This window comes from Pezoporus flaviventris, unplaced genomic scaffold (genome assembly GCF_033815535.1).
Source record: "Pezoporus flaviventris isolate CSIRO_AGI_PZ_B2104156 unplaced genomic scaffold, CSIRO_AGI_Pfla_v1 ptg000213l, whole genome shotgun sequence".
Lineage (NCBI taxonomy): Eukaryota > Metazoa > Chordata > Aves > Psittaciformes > Psittacidae > Pezoporus > Pezoporus flaviventris.
The window spans coordinates 14,520,529-14,533,217 of NW_026892761.1; the positions used below are offsets into that span (position 1 = coordinate 14,520,529).

General features: G+C 51.1%; 1 protein-coding gene across 3 annotated transcripts in view; it reads left to right on the top strand.

Moving 5' to 3' along the window:
• ZHX3 (zinc fingers and homeoboxes 3) overlaps window positions 1-12,689 on the top strand; it is a 42,814-nt gene that overhangs the window by 11,012 nt on the left and 19,113 nt on the right. For 2 of the 3 annotated variants that reach the window (XM_061441436.1, XM_061441440.1), the window contains exon 2: window positions 5,379-5,484. The gene's annotated coding sequence lies outside the window, so the exon portion shown is untranslated. Of the gene's footprint in view, window positions 1-4,419; window positions 5,089-5,378; window positions 5,485-12,689 lie in introns of those variants that run through there. The other variant, XM_061441437.1, reaches the window with a different exon arrangement.

Sequence of the window (12,689 nt, forward strand, 5' to 3'; positions counted from 1 at the left end):
GAGTCCCTCCTATTAATAACTTGTATTACAGCATTGTCACTGGTGGCTCACAGGCTCCTTTATACGTGAGTGAAGAGCAGTGCTGCCTGTTCCAGGGGCACTTCTTGGCCAAAAGGGGATATTCTTGGAACAAAACCACTGTATTTTTGCTTTTGTTGTCCCCTTGCTCCCATAACTGGGAGCAGTAATGGAATGAGGCTGGAGATCTTGGCAGAGAACCTGCTCAGATCTGTTACTGAACGTATTGACTGTTCACATAGGTTACTCGGCATGGAGAGCAGATCCAGGGGCTGACAGAGTTCCCCATCCCAGAATATCCCCGCTCACAGCAGGAGCTGCAGCCAGCGATGCAGAACCCTCCCGGCAGTGCAGGAGCTTCCCACGTCCTGCTGTCGGGTTGGGGTTCTGGGGTGCAAGGGAAGTGGTGCTCCGGGTAATCACCCGCATGGTCAACGCGCCCCAGCATGCACCAAGGGATGGTTCCTGCTCTCAAGGAGCAGTGAAATGTAGATGTCTGTGTTCCCATGGTCCTCAGAGCATCCTTGTGGGCAGCGGAATAAAAATGAGAGGAGTGGGAGTCTGCTCCCATGTTCCCGTTTCCTGGAGCGAGAAGCTGGCTGTGGTTTGCCTGTGGGAGCTGTAATGCTGGGTGCTGTGTGTGCCTCGTTCAACGTGCAGCTGAATACGATTGAAAGTGCATAAAACTGCAATGGGAATTTGCAGCTTCATGAAAATATTCCAGAATTCCTTTTCATTTGGATGGGAAAAAAATGACTGAAGGTAGATGTGACTTGGACCATGGCTCCATCTGCTTGCAAGTTCTTGGAGACTGGGCATAAACTTCATCTCTCCTTAGCTGAAAATAAGGATCCTGGAGTAGGATAGGGGTGTAGTGCAGCAGGCTGGGAAGGTGTCCTCTTCTGGAGGAGGTCCAAGGAGTTGTAACGAGTTTGCTGAAGGTCCAGAAACCACTCAGCAAACCTGAGTTGTTGGCTCTCGATGAGAGGAGAGAAAATTATCTATCTGTCTATCTATCTATCTGTCTATCTATCTATCTGTCTATCTATCTGTCTGTCTATCTATCTGTCTATCTATCTGTCTATCTATCTATCTATCTATCTATGTCTGTCTTGGGGTGCATAAAAGGGTGGGGGGTGGTTGCTTTCTGCATTCTCAGGGGATAGGGCAGGAGGTGTGGTTCCTAAAATTGTAGGGAAAAAAGTTCAGATTCAATATTGGGCAATAGTTTCCTTCAAAGTAACAATGGGATGTGATAGTCTGAGGAGCTTGTGGAGCTGCTGGAAGGTGAAAATGGCTTGGAAATGTCTTTAGAATATTTCTTGGTGGTGATTTTCGCATGATGAAGGTGCAGTTTATCCTCCTGCAAGTGGGAATTGTCTCGGTGCTTTCCTGTGCTCCCTTCCTACAGCACTGGCATGGAGTGGTGAGGCTCGGAAGGGTTGTTTCAGTCTGGAATAAGCAAGAGATGACAAATGATGTTCTAGGGCTTCAATTTTCAGTCACTTAAAAAGACTGTAGGGATTAAAGATGCTATGAGCTTGCTTGCCCCTCTGCAAAGGCAGATGTTGGCTAGAACTGTTTTAGGCTCTTTAATTCTAAAATGGAATGCTGTGGATGTTAAATTGCATGACTTGCCTCTTGATGGTACAGCCTTTCCAGAACACTGGAGCTTGAGTTGGAAGAGATAGAGAAAGGGGAGTGAGCGTTGCCTTTAGTCCAGCCACTGCTCTTTAAAGAAGTATCAGTAAAGGCAAGTTCCTGGCTCTTTGTAAGCACTGGAGAAACAGAAACAGCCATTTTAGAGATCCTAAATGGCCACTTGTCCATCCTTTAATTGTACCTTGGGAATGGGAACTATTTTAACTCGCTTCCCACACCCAGCGGAGCCGCGGGGCAGGACGGTCTCTGCTGTGCTCTCGGGAGATCCCATGGGGCTCCACACACACCCTTGGTGCACCACCTAAGGCCAGATAAAGGGGTGAGTTCTTCGTTCTGCACATCAGTGTTCACTGCATGTCACCTCTTCTGTTAAGTCCACAGAAATCAACTCGGGTCTCAAGGTTTAAATCAGCTTTTAGTTCCTTGCTTGATATAATAAACCTCTTTAATCATAGAATCCCAGCCTGGTTTGTGTTAGAAGGGACCTCAAAGCTCATCCAGCTCCAACCCCTGCCAGAGGCAGGGACCCCTTCCACTAGAGCAGCTTGCTCCAAGCCCCTGTGTCCAACCTGGCCTTGAACACTGCCAGGGATGGGGCAGCCACAGCTTCTCTGGGCACCCTGTGCCAGCGCCTCAGCACCCTCACAATAAAGAACTTGTACCTTATCTCCGGCCTGAACTTCCCCTGCTTCAGTTTGAACCCATCACTCCTTGTCCTATCACTACAGTCCCTGATGAAGAGTCCCTCTCCAGCATCCTTGTAGCCTCCTTCAGACACTGGAAGCTGCTCTGAGGTCTCCACGCAGCTTCTCTTCTCCCGGCTGAGCAGCCCCAGTGTTCTCAGCCTGTCTCCAGAGCATGCTGCTCTAGCCCCTGATCATGCTTGTGGCCTCCTCTGGACCTGCTCCAACTTCAAGCCCATCCATGAGAGCTGCTGGATCAGAGCTGTTGTAAACTGGACTGATTCTGACTGAAGGGAAGGACCAGACTTGTTCTGTTGTGGGTGTTGAGACACAGAGCACGGTGAGGAACCCTTGCCGTGTTCTTGGCTTTTGGTGCAGAAGGTCCCATGGATGACAGGAAGGTCCAGGTGGGCTCCACAGGAAGGTGCTCATCACTGCCAAAGCTGGTGTCTGGCAGAGCACCTCCATGGCTGAGCTATTTCCCAGTCCTGGGAACAGCAAGAAAAGGTGAAGCAGCTCCAAGAGCATCCCCTTTGGGGACCAGCGGGCAGGGCAGTGCTTTTTGTCTTTTCCGTATCACTTGGCTCTCCCTCAGCCCAGCCTCCACAGGGCAGGGTGCCGAGAGCCAGGATGGGGCTGCCTTGTCTGCTTCTGGGAGTATCAGGTTGAACCAGGCTTTGCTCTGCGAGGAGGCTTTGTTCTGGGGCAGCCTTGTTCCCTTTCCAGACATGTCATAAAAACAAACCCAAAAGAGCGCAAGAAGAGAACAAACAGCCATGAAAACAGAAATCAATCTGAGCTGGGGCTGCCAGGTGAAAGGGAAACAGAATAATCTCTGTTCTTGAGGCCTTGCAGTGGTTTTGACTTTCAAATGCCCAGGCCCTCAGTGTGTCCCTGCACAGGGATGCTGCTGGCAGGACGGCATTCCTCCTGCCGAGCCTGCTGTCCCAGCTGGATCAGGCATCAAGGCTTTAACCTGAGGATGCCTTTTCTCTGCGTCAAGTCTGATACTTGGGGAATGTATTCTCTGGTCTGGAACTGTTTGCAGGCTCGAGCCTGAGGAAACCCTAAGATGTGGGGAGGATGGCAGAGGGATGGTAAAGACGATGGGTGGCCTGGCAGGCAGTGGGAATGGGGAGACGGGACCTGAGTGTATCGTGGCTCTCAGATGCTGGGATTTTAATACCTGAAGGAAGTTTAGGTACTCCAAGAATCACAGTCTTGTTTGGTAAAGCCTCCTTAAAAGATGATCTTAAGGTCCTTTCCAACCCTAACTATTCTATGATTCGACCTTTAAGGTCTAAGGTTGAACCTTAAAGGATTCAATCCTTAAAGGATTCAACCATATCAATGATGTTAAACCTACCATAGCAGAGAGAGCTCATACAATGCAGGGAGAGGTGGTGGAGGGAGAATGGCAGACAAGCAGCTGGGGCCGTGCTGTTAGCACTGCTTGGTGCTGGTGTTGTGTAAGTCATTGCAGGACATTTACACAAACTGCTGGAATAAAAACCCACTCCATCAGCAGTCTGATATTTGTTTCTTATTATATGTTAAACTTTTTTTGGCACAGGAAGCGTTGTCACCTGTTATGTCAAGGTCCAGGCATTCATCACTGGGATCTTTCCAAGTGTGTTGAAACCCCATTGGTTCAGAATAAGCCTTTCCTTCAGTTCAGGGGAGGAAAAAAAGCAAAGCAAGGAAAACGGACAAGCTGTGGCATCGAGCAGGCATTGGAAGCTTTTCTTCTTGGGATTTGCCACACTCGGGTCTGAGTTCTCCCCAGCTTTGTGCTCGCTGTGTTTCCCGTCAGTTAAACTGGGAAGATACCGTGCAGCAGTCAGGATGCAGCACACGCCATGCAGCAGCCGGTGCTGTGGGTCTGGGGGAGCTTTGCCCAAGTGGCTCTGCAGCAGGGAGCGTGGGGGCACCTGAGTGAGGGAAAACCTTTGCACATCCTTCAACGCTCCCCCGGTTCCTTTGCCTTTTCTCCCCCCTCTATTCTTTCTCATCCCCTGGGGTTTGGTCTGTGTGGGTACAGGCAGAGTGGGAGCCTCGTGCCTGCAGGGGTTTGGAGGGGCTGAGCGGTGCTGGTGATTCTGTGAGCTCTCCCATCTCTTAAGTTACTTACTTGAACCGAATGGACTCGCTGGTTGTGTGCAGGGTATGGCGAGCAGGATCCAGCCTCAGCAGCACAGCAGCAGGAGGGAACCTTAGGGGACAAGAGCACTTGTGCTGGCTGCAGCACAGACACTTGGGACGTGCTGCTGGGGGAGCAGAACCTGTCGCTGCCCATGCTTGCAGCAAACAAGTGCAAGTTTTCCTTTCCTGAGGAATCACGACCCTGTTTTCCTGTTTTTCACTCTCTGGCTCACCTTTTCCCAGGGTGACTTTGTTTTCCAGTGGGCTGTTTTCTCCCCTGCTCTGAACTTCATCCCAGAAATCCACTTGGCTGGTTATTCATTTCGGTGGTTAAGGTTAGCATTATGAAATGCCTCGGGGCTGGCTCTGCTGCTTCTCCGGGATGAGGGAATGGGGACTGGATGGCAGCAGAGGAAAATGAAGGGCAGAGAAGCAGCCCCCAGCTCCAAGCAGAGCTGCAGGTTATGTATAGCTCCCGGCTGCAGCGGTGTCGCTCAGGGGCTGTGATTGCTGCTCTGAATACTTCCTTGGCCAGTGGAGGTTTCCATTCGTGGGACCAGGAGCTGGGAGGTGTATCCAGGAGGTTTGTCCTTTTATACCAGGTGGGGAGCAATTCAGTGGGTAATTCGGCCAGCTTGGTTAGCTTCTGATAAATGATGTCTTTGCTTAATGAGTGGGCAAAAAGAATATTCAAGGTGTGTGGTTTGGGATGCTCCAGGGAGGATGCACTGTGGGAGCATGGCGGGGTGAATAGTATGAGCTGAGAGACACGTAGAGCTGATCAGTGGTTTGGGTTTACTTCTGTCCTTTCCTAAGCAAGGGTCTCGTCCTTTGGAGGCACAGCAGTGATTTGTGGTGTGTCCTTTCTTCCAGCCCTGAATCCCGGCGCAGCTGCGGTAACTGACGCACTTTAAAGATGCCTGGGAGTGTGGAAGAGGAGCTGGAGAAGGACAGGCCGAGGATGTGGTCCCTAGTGCAGGTAGGTCACTGCCGCCACCGCAGGCTCCGGGTGCTCCATGGACCATGTTCCTTCCTTCCTTGTGCACCCTGGGCAGAGATTGCAGGATTAAGGCTGTTCTAGCCCCATGCCTGAAATCAGTGCTAATACAGTGGTTTGCTGCATTAACCTTTGAGCCCTGCTCTGCCCCATGGTGAGTACAGGTCTGGGGTTCTACTCTAGGTGTCCCTAAGAAGGAAGCAATTTATGCAACATCCCTGGAGACATTCCAGGCCAGGCTGGATGTGACAGGGGGTTGGAACTGGATGAGTTTTAAGGTCCCTTCCAGCCCAAACCATGCTATGATTGTATGTTTGCTCTAGGCTTCCTGACACATTTCCAGTTGTGCAGGCTACATCCAGGCTGTTAAATTGGTAGGAATAAACTGATGGACCCTAGTGTAGCACATGATGTGCTGGGATCCATGTGCACCCTCGGCCTCCTGAGAGCTGGCCTCAATTAATGGCATAGTAGGTGGGTCCTCAAACCCCTCATGGCAGTGATCTTGCAAAGGCAGTGAGTGTTGCTGCTCCTGGGTTGTGTTACCATGGCAGGGAATTCAGTAGGAAGAAGAGGGTAAAGCTGTTGTAGCTTCACTCTGCCTTGGTGAACAGGGTCAGGCTCTGTTGGGAGGGAGAGAAGGGAGAAGGAAATTCAGTTTCATATCCTTTGGTATTTGCCATGGAAAGATGGTGATGATGCATTAGGATGCTCTGTGTGGAGGGTCACTGGGTGAGTGGGAAGGATTCCTGTGAATTGCATCTGCAGAAATCATGTCCTTTATTACTCAAGGGCTTGCACCAGAGACCACTCATGGCTCTGTAGCAGCGTGTGTCATAGTCCTGTGTGGCACATGGAGGCTTTCCAGTGTCTTCTTAGGACCTCGGCCGCTTTCTCTCCCCATCACCCTCCTCTGATGCCCTCTCCCTCCCGGTTCATTTGCTTTAAACTGATGGTGCTGTTGTGTGCATCAGCAGGCACATCTCCTGCCTTGCTCTCCTCTTGGGCTGAAAATGCAAAGCAAACCTGTTCATGGTCTTGGTGAGCTAATTCTTCCCCACCTTAGATTTTTAAAAGACTCTTTCCTGCTTGCTGAAATAAAGAATAAATAAGGAATAATATGTAAGAAATAGTAAACAATTCATTAACAATAAATAGTAAATCATAAATAAATAATAATAAATTCTGTGTTTAAATAGACTTCCTGCTTGCCAAGCTTGCAGGATGTATTGAAGCAATGGGGAAAATATGCTGTGTGTTAACCTTCCTTGTTGTAAAACTGTTTACAGCACCCCATTCCTGCAGTGCATTTGGGAAGCGCAGTTTTGGATGCTGAAGCATGTAGAAAGCTTTGAAATAGGAAAATAGGAATTTAGTGCATTTGGGGAGGAAATGTTTTCAGTTTTCAACTTTCAGCGCTTGAATTTTGGACCAAAACCCAGTGAGCTGGGCTCAGTTTTCTCTTCAGAGATTTAACTTCTCCTCCTGCAGTCCCAGTTCTTGGGCTCGGCTGCTCCTTGGGCTGCTGTTGCCTTCAGACAGGCTCCTCCAAAGCACCCACTGACTCAGATGAAGGTAAGAGCAGTGAGGAATGCTCCTGGCCTGTAAATAGAGTGTTGTATTGAGGGCTCGGGGTGTCACTGGTGTGTTAGAGGTGTTATTTTTACCTCTTGATTTCATCCTTCCTATGAATCAATCTCAGACCTGAATTCTGTTCAGGTTAACAGCTGTTCCTGCAGGGGTTTAGAGGTCCTGCTCCATGCACAGCACTGTGACCAGGGTGTTTGGGCTGCTGGGAGGCCGAGCTCAGCACCCAGGGACAGCAGTGTCTGTGGTGCCTGGCTGGTGGCTTGGCTCCAGCCCTGGTGCAGGAGCTCCCCGTAGCCCTCCCGCCCCACTGCTGCGCCTCCTCTCCACAAACCTGACCATTACTTATTCCTAAACTAAATATATTATAATATGAATTAATAAAAATAATATAATGTAAATAATGTAATAAATATACTATAAATAATTATTCATTTTGTAAAGGCGTGAGCTGCTGGTGACAGGCTCTACAGAGAGATGGCCGCGCATGTGCAAATGCACTTCTCCAGCCTGAGCTTTACAGGGCAGATGCTGGCTTGGCTGAGGCCCCTGGGCACTCCCACAACGTGAGGAAGCAGGAATAAGATGTCAAGGCAAGCAAATTTTTGCTATAGTTGATATCACGCCCCTGCAGCCCCCGTGTGTAGGGCTCTTGTTATCAGCTGTGGTTGCTGGTAACCTGCTGGAGGTGGTTCTGCAGAGGCTGAGGGGTACATCCCCATCAGTGGTGTGTTGTTAGTGAAGGCAGGAGCCGGGCTGTGGAAAGCACGTGAGGCTTTCACAACACTGGGTGCTTTGCATGTAACCTTGGGTCCCAGCTGCAGCACTGAGCCTTCTCCTCACCAGGGTTTATGTGCATTGGGTGTTCAGGAGTGGCAGAAAGGTCTTCTAGTGAGCAGCTTTAGAACCAGCTGGGCTGGGGCAGGGTTGTCATCCTCACTGCTGCCACCAACCATTCCACCAAATAGCTGCGCAGCCAGTAGGGAAGAGATGGGGACAAGGTGTATTTCATTTCCCCACCTGAAGAAAAATGTTTCTTGGGAGCAAATGTTTACCTGCAAATCTGCAGCAGAGCACAAAGTACAGCGTTCCCTGCTCAGAGGCTTTGACAGCAGAACTGTGCTTATCCATGTAATTCAGAGGTGCTTGGGCTTTCTTAGGGTTTGGGTTTTTTTGGTGGTAGTGGGTTTTTTTCCTCTTATTGGAGGTGAAGTTCTCCCTTTTGGTTGTTTTTATTGTTTGCTTGTTGATGCCCTCTTTTCTGTCCTTTTTTCTCTGCCCCTATGGAGCCAGTGGCTTCTGATGCTCCCTCGGAAGGTGATGGTTGGGCTGAGCACTGAGCAGTGCTCACCATGCCCCAGGCAGGCAGCCACAGTCCTGAGCATGGAGCAGTGGAGCTGTTCTGGGGTCTCACCACAGGGCTCTACCCCCATTTTCATTCTCCTATCTTCCCAATCAGTATGTGTAACTCTCCCCAGCTTTCACCTCAGACACTGTTCTGTTGATGCCCTTCCATCCCTTCCCCTCATCCCTCCCTTTGCACTCTTCTGACTGACCTGGCTGCCTGGGGCACTCATGCAATATCATGTGTGTGACAAATTAAATTGCTTGTACTCAGGAAGATGAGGCCCCCAGATGCTTAAACACTGCATAAACTTCTTGGCTAGACCTACACTGACTGCACTGACTCCCCCCCAGTTCAGCCCACACTACACTGTATTGCGTGAAAGGCAAATTCTATCCTGCATGGCCCTTTCCACACCTATTGCCCAACACTTTCACTGTTTGTCATCAGCTGGAAGTGATCTGAGTGCTGTCGATAGCCATGCATGTGGTCTGATTGACTCTGCATGAAGAATTGCATCTGTCTATAGAAGGGTTTGGGTTTGCTGTTCCTGTTTGCCAGTTGCAAGAGCTTCTCCCCTTTCTGGAGTCACTCTGGGGCATGGGGGGATGCTGCAGCCTGGGCTCTGCTGTTCCTCTGTGAGTGAGGTGAGGCCCCCCAGGGAGGCACTGGGGTACATGGGGGATGTCACTGCTGACAGTGTCCCCACACTGCAGGCACACAGGAGCACCCAGCCAGGATGCTACTGAGATGCCTTCAGCCTGCTGTGCGTGGTGAGGGTACCCTGAGGTATGGAAGGCTCCAGTGCTGAGGGATGCTGCAGGCAGGTTTTCATTAGGAAGGAAAGGAACTGTGCCTATGGCCCATGAAAGCTGGATAAAGGCCATTTGGTTGTTTTTGTAGCAACACAAACTGATGAACACCATGCTCAAGGAGAGGCCTTATGCGAAGGGAAAGGCTTTTTGGTGCATGGCCCAGTGCTAAGGCTGCAGTATTCTGTTCCATGCAGAGGTATTTATGAATGAAGATGCAAATGGAACGTGAAACTTGGGAACTGGTGAACTTTGATTCACTGCAGGCCACCCTTCAACTCAAAGCCATTAACTGCAGAGGAGAAACAACTTCTTATGTCCCTGCTTGACCTGGAGCCTTACAAGCCCTTGGCAGTTGAGCTCTGTGCATCACTGGGGAGGTGTCTGCTCAGCAACACCAACCGTGGAGCAAGCCTCATGTCATTTTATTTCCAAAATAACCCTTTGAGTTTGGGCAGGAAACTTGTAATAATTCTGTGCCAATGTAGTTCAGCAGAACCTCTTGGCAGTGCTTTAGAATGCAAACTGGGCGGGTTTCTGGCTAACGGTGACCCATTAAAAGGATGTTCTCTGATAAAGATGCTGCGAGGGCTGGAGCAGCTCTGCTCTGGAGCCAGGCTGAGAGAGCTGGGCTGGGGCAGCCTGGACAAGAGAGGGCTCCTGAAGGGGAGACCTGAGAGCAGCTCCAGTGCCTGAAGGGGCTGCAGGAAACCTGGAGAGGGGCTTGGGACAAGGGATGTAGGGACAGGCCAAGGGGAATGGCTTTAACCTGCCAGAGGGAGACTGAGCTGAGCTCTTAGGCAGAAGCTCTTCCCTGTGAGGGTGCTGAGGCGCTGGCACAGGGTGCCCAGAGAAGCTGTGGCTGCCCCATCCCTGGCAGTGTTCAAGGGCAGGTTGGACACAGGGGCCTGGAGCAAGCTGCTCTAGTGGAAGGGGTCCCTGCCCGTGGCAGGGGTTGGAGCTGGATGAGCCTTAGGGTCCCTCCAGCCCAAACCATTCTATGAAGTACCGTGACTGGGGCTCAGTCTGGGTTCAGTTACTTGCTTTGCTGTGAGCTTCCTGTAACCTTGGGCAAGTTATTTAAAATTGCTCTGTGCCTCATTTCCCTTTCTGGAGCACACCAGAGAGCATTTCCCTTCCAACCAGGAGTCTGGCAGTGGGAAGGCAGTCCGTGCCCTTTTCCATAGCGGGGGTGTGATGCACTTTGGGCAGATGGTTTCACTTCTCACCCTTTTGGTTCTTCCTTCCCAGTGAGGGTAGCAGTGCTGACCACCCCTTTGACCACTTCCTAGATGTCAAGAGACGCTTCCCAGCATCCCTGAAACATGCTGAAACCTCCCAGTTGTAAAGGCAGACAGCTGGGGGTCATGAGGCTTTCTGGCTTCCACAGTGTGCTGTGGAGACTCCTTGCTATTCCCATGGGATAAGCCTTTGGATCAGGGAGAACCTGAGACCCCTGCCCCATGTCAGTGACAGAGCTCCAGTCAGTGTGGAGTGCTGTGGTTGAGCAGGTGGAAATGAGCATCTTTGAGATGGGGCAGAAGATGGGGCTGTGATGTGTTTGTGCGTTGGTGAAAGTGCTCCTGGGGAATGTCTGGCTTCCCAGGACTAATGAGAATACAGATGCCTGTGTCTGCCCCTGATCCTGCAGCTGGGTTCAGTGACTTGTGCAGCCTGTTGAGGAGGAGCTCACCAACGCAGCAGAGTGTAACCTGGGGGCAGCGCTGTCAGCTTTGCTCTGAATATCTCTTGTATGATGTTTGTATCCCCTGTGCAAGGGGCATGGCCCAGCAGCTGAGGAATGCATCCCTCTTGGACAGCAGCTTTGCTTTCATCCCTGTCCTGCCCTTCCCAAGCACCAAAGCCCCAGTCTCTAAGCTGTGGGGCTTTTAATCATTCAAGGCACTCTGTATGCTGGGGCAGGCATGTATATGGTCACATCCTATGTATGATCACGCATGTGTATCACACAGCGTGCAGCTTCCAAGCGCCTTCTGAGTTGTCTCTTGCAGGATCACAGAGCTCTGGGGGGAGGCTCAGCAAGTGTCTCCCAGGGATAATCTAGAATAACATGGGAATAACTGCTGGCAGGGGAGGGAGGGATGAGGAGAAGATGCCAGGCAGCGAGGAGGAGGCTGGCAGCCATCTCCTAACACAGATATCCCTGGTGAGCGGTTTCAGAACACGTGGATGCTCTCCGGGGCGGCGAGTGGTGCATTGCTCGCTGTAACCTGAATATCCTCCTACGAGCAGCACTTGGCTGGTGGGGAGCTGCAGTGCCAGGGGACCTTGCCCAGGGTGGCAGCATGAGTAATCCCATGGGTGAGGGTGTCTTCTTCACTAGCAGCTTTTCACCACTCACCAGCACTTGCCAGTGATGAGGCTTGTGCCCTGTTTTAGGATAGAGCATGAAGGGTACGGATGGGAGCAGCTGCCCATGAATTTTGGGTGTTGCCCACAGCGACTGCTGAGTCCTTTCCGTGTGGAAGCAGATGATTGAGGAGAACCCCAAAAGCAGCAGCACGGAGCTCTGCGGTGCTTTGGGCAGTGCTGGAAACCACCTCCCCAGCTCACACTGCAAGGTACAGAGCATTTTATGTTAACCCATGGAGAGCTCCCTTAATCATAGAGTCAGCCAGGTTGGAGAATAGCTTTAAGCTCATCCAGTCCAACCGCTCCCCAGCACTGCCGAGGCCGCCACTAACCCATGGCACTGAGAGCCTCGTCTGTGCGGTGTGTGAACACTTCAGGGACCTTTAATGAACCCTCTTGCTCGGCTGCTCTGCCTGGTGCCAGCCCCCTGGGGAGCAGCTTCACCCAAGGACTGGTGGGATTGATCTGCAGAGCATTGCCCTTGTTTGTGTCACTGTGAAGCTGCCTTGTCTGCAAGTGGCTTGATCAGGGATGAGTCTGCAGACTGAGAACACATCTCCCCCGTGCTGCAGACATCGCTTCACCTCATCCTCTGCTGCAGGTGATGATGAGCTTGTGTTTGGAGGGAGTTCTGCTGCCCTGAGCCTTATCCACTGTGACACGCTGTCGTTTCAGTGCAGTAGTGTTAAAATGCTTCCAAGCCTGCTCTCTCCCAGCCCCAGGAAGGAAGCAGGTGCCTGGAGGACCACATTCTGCTACTGTGACTGTGGTCTGGCCTGCTGCTCTAGGAATGAAAGGCTCATCGTGCCATTCCCAAGCCCCCGAGCCAGCCGGTCCTCCCACTCCTGTGTTTGCAGCCTGCCTGCTGACACAGGATAAATGTTAGTTTTGCATTATCATCCTCTTGCAGTTGAGTTTATCCTGCTGTTTTCTGAGTTATCTCAGAGTTGATGATACGGACTCGTCCTGATGATGAGGAGGAATGATTTAGGCTGGTGTCATGAGACCACCCTTCACTTCTGTCTGAAAAAGGAGGAGGAGCTCTTGCTTCTGTTTCTCTGAGGTTATAA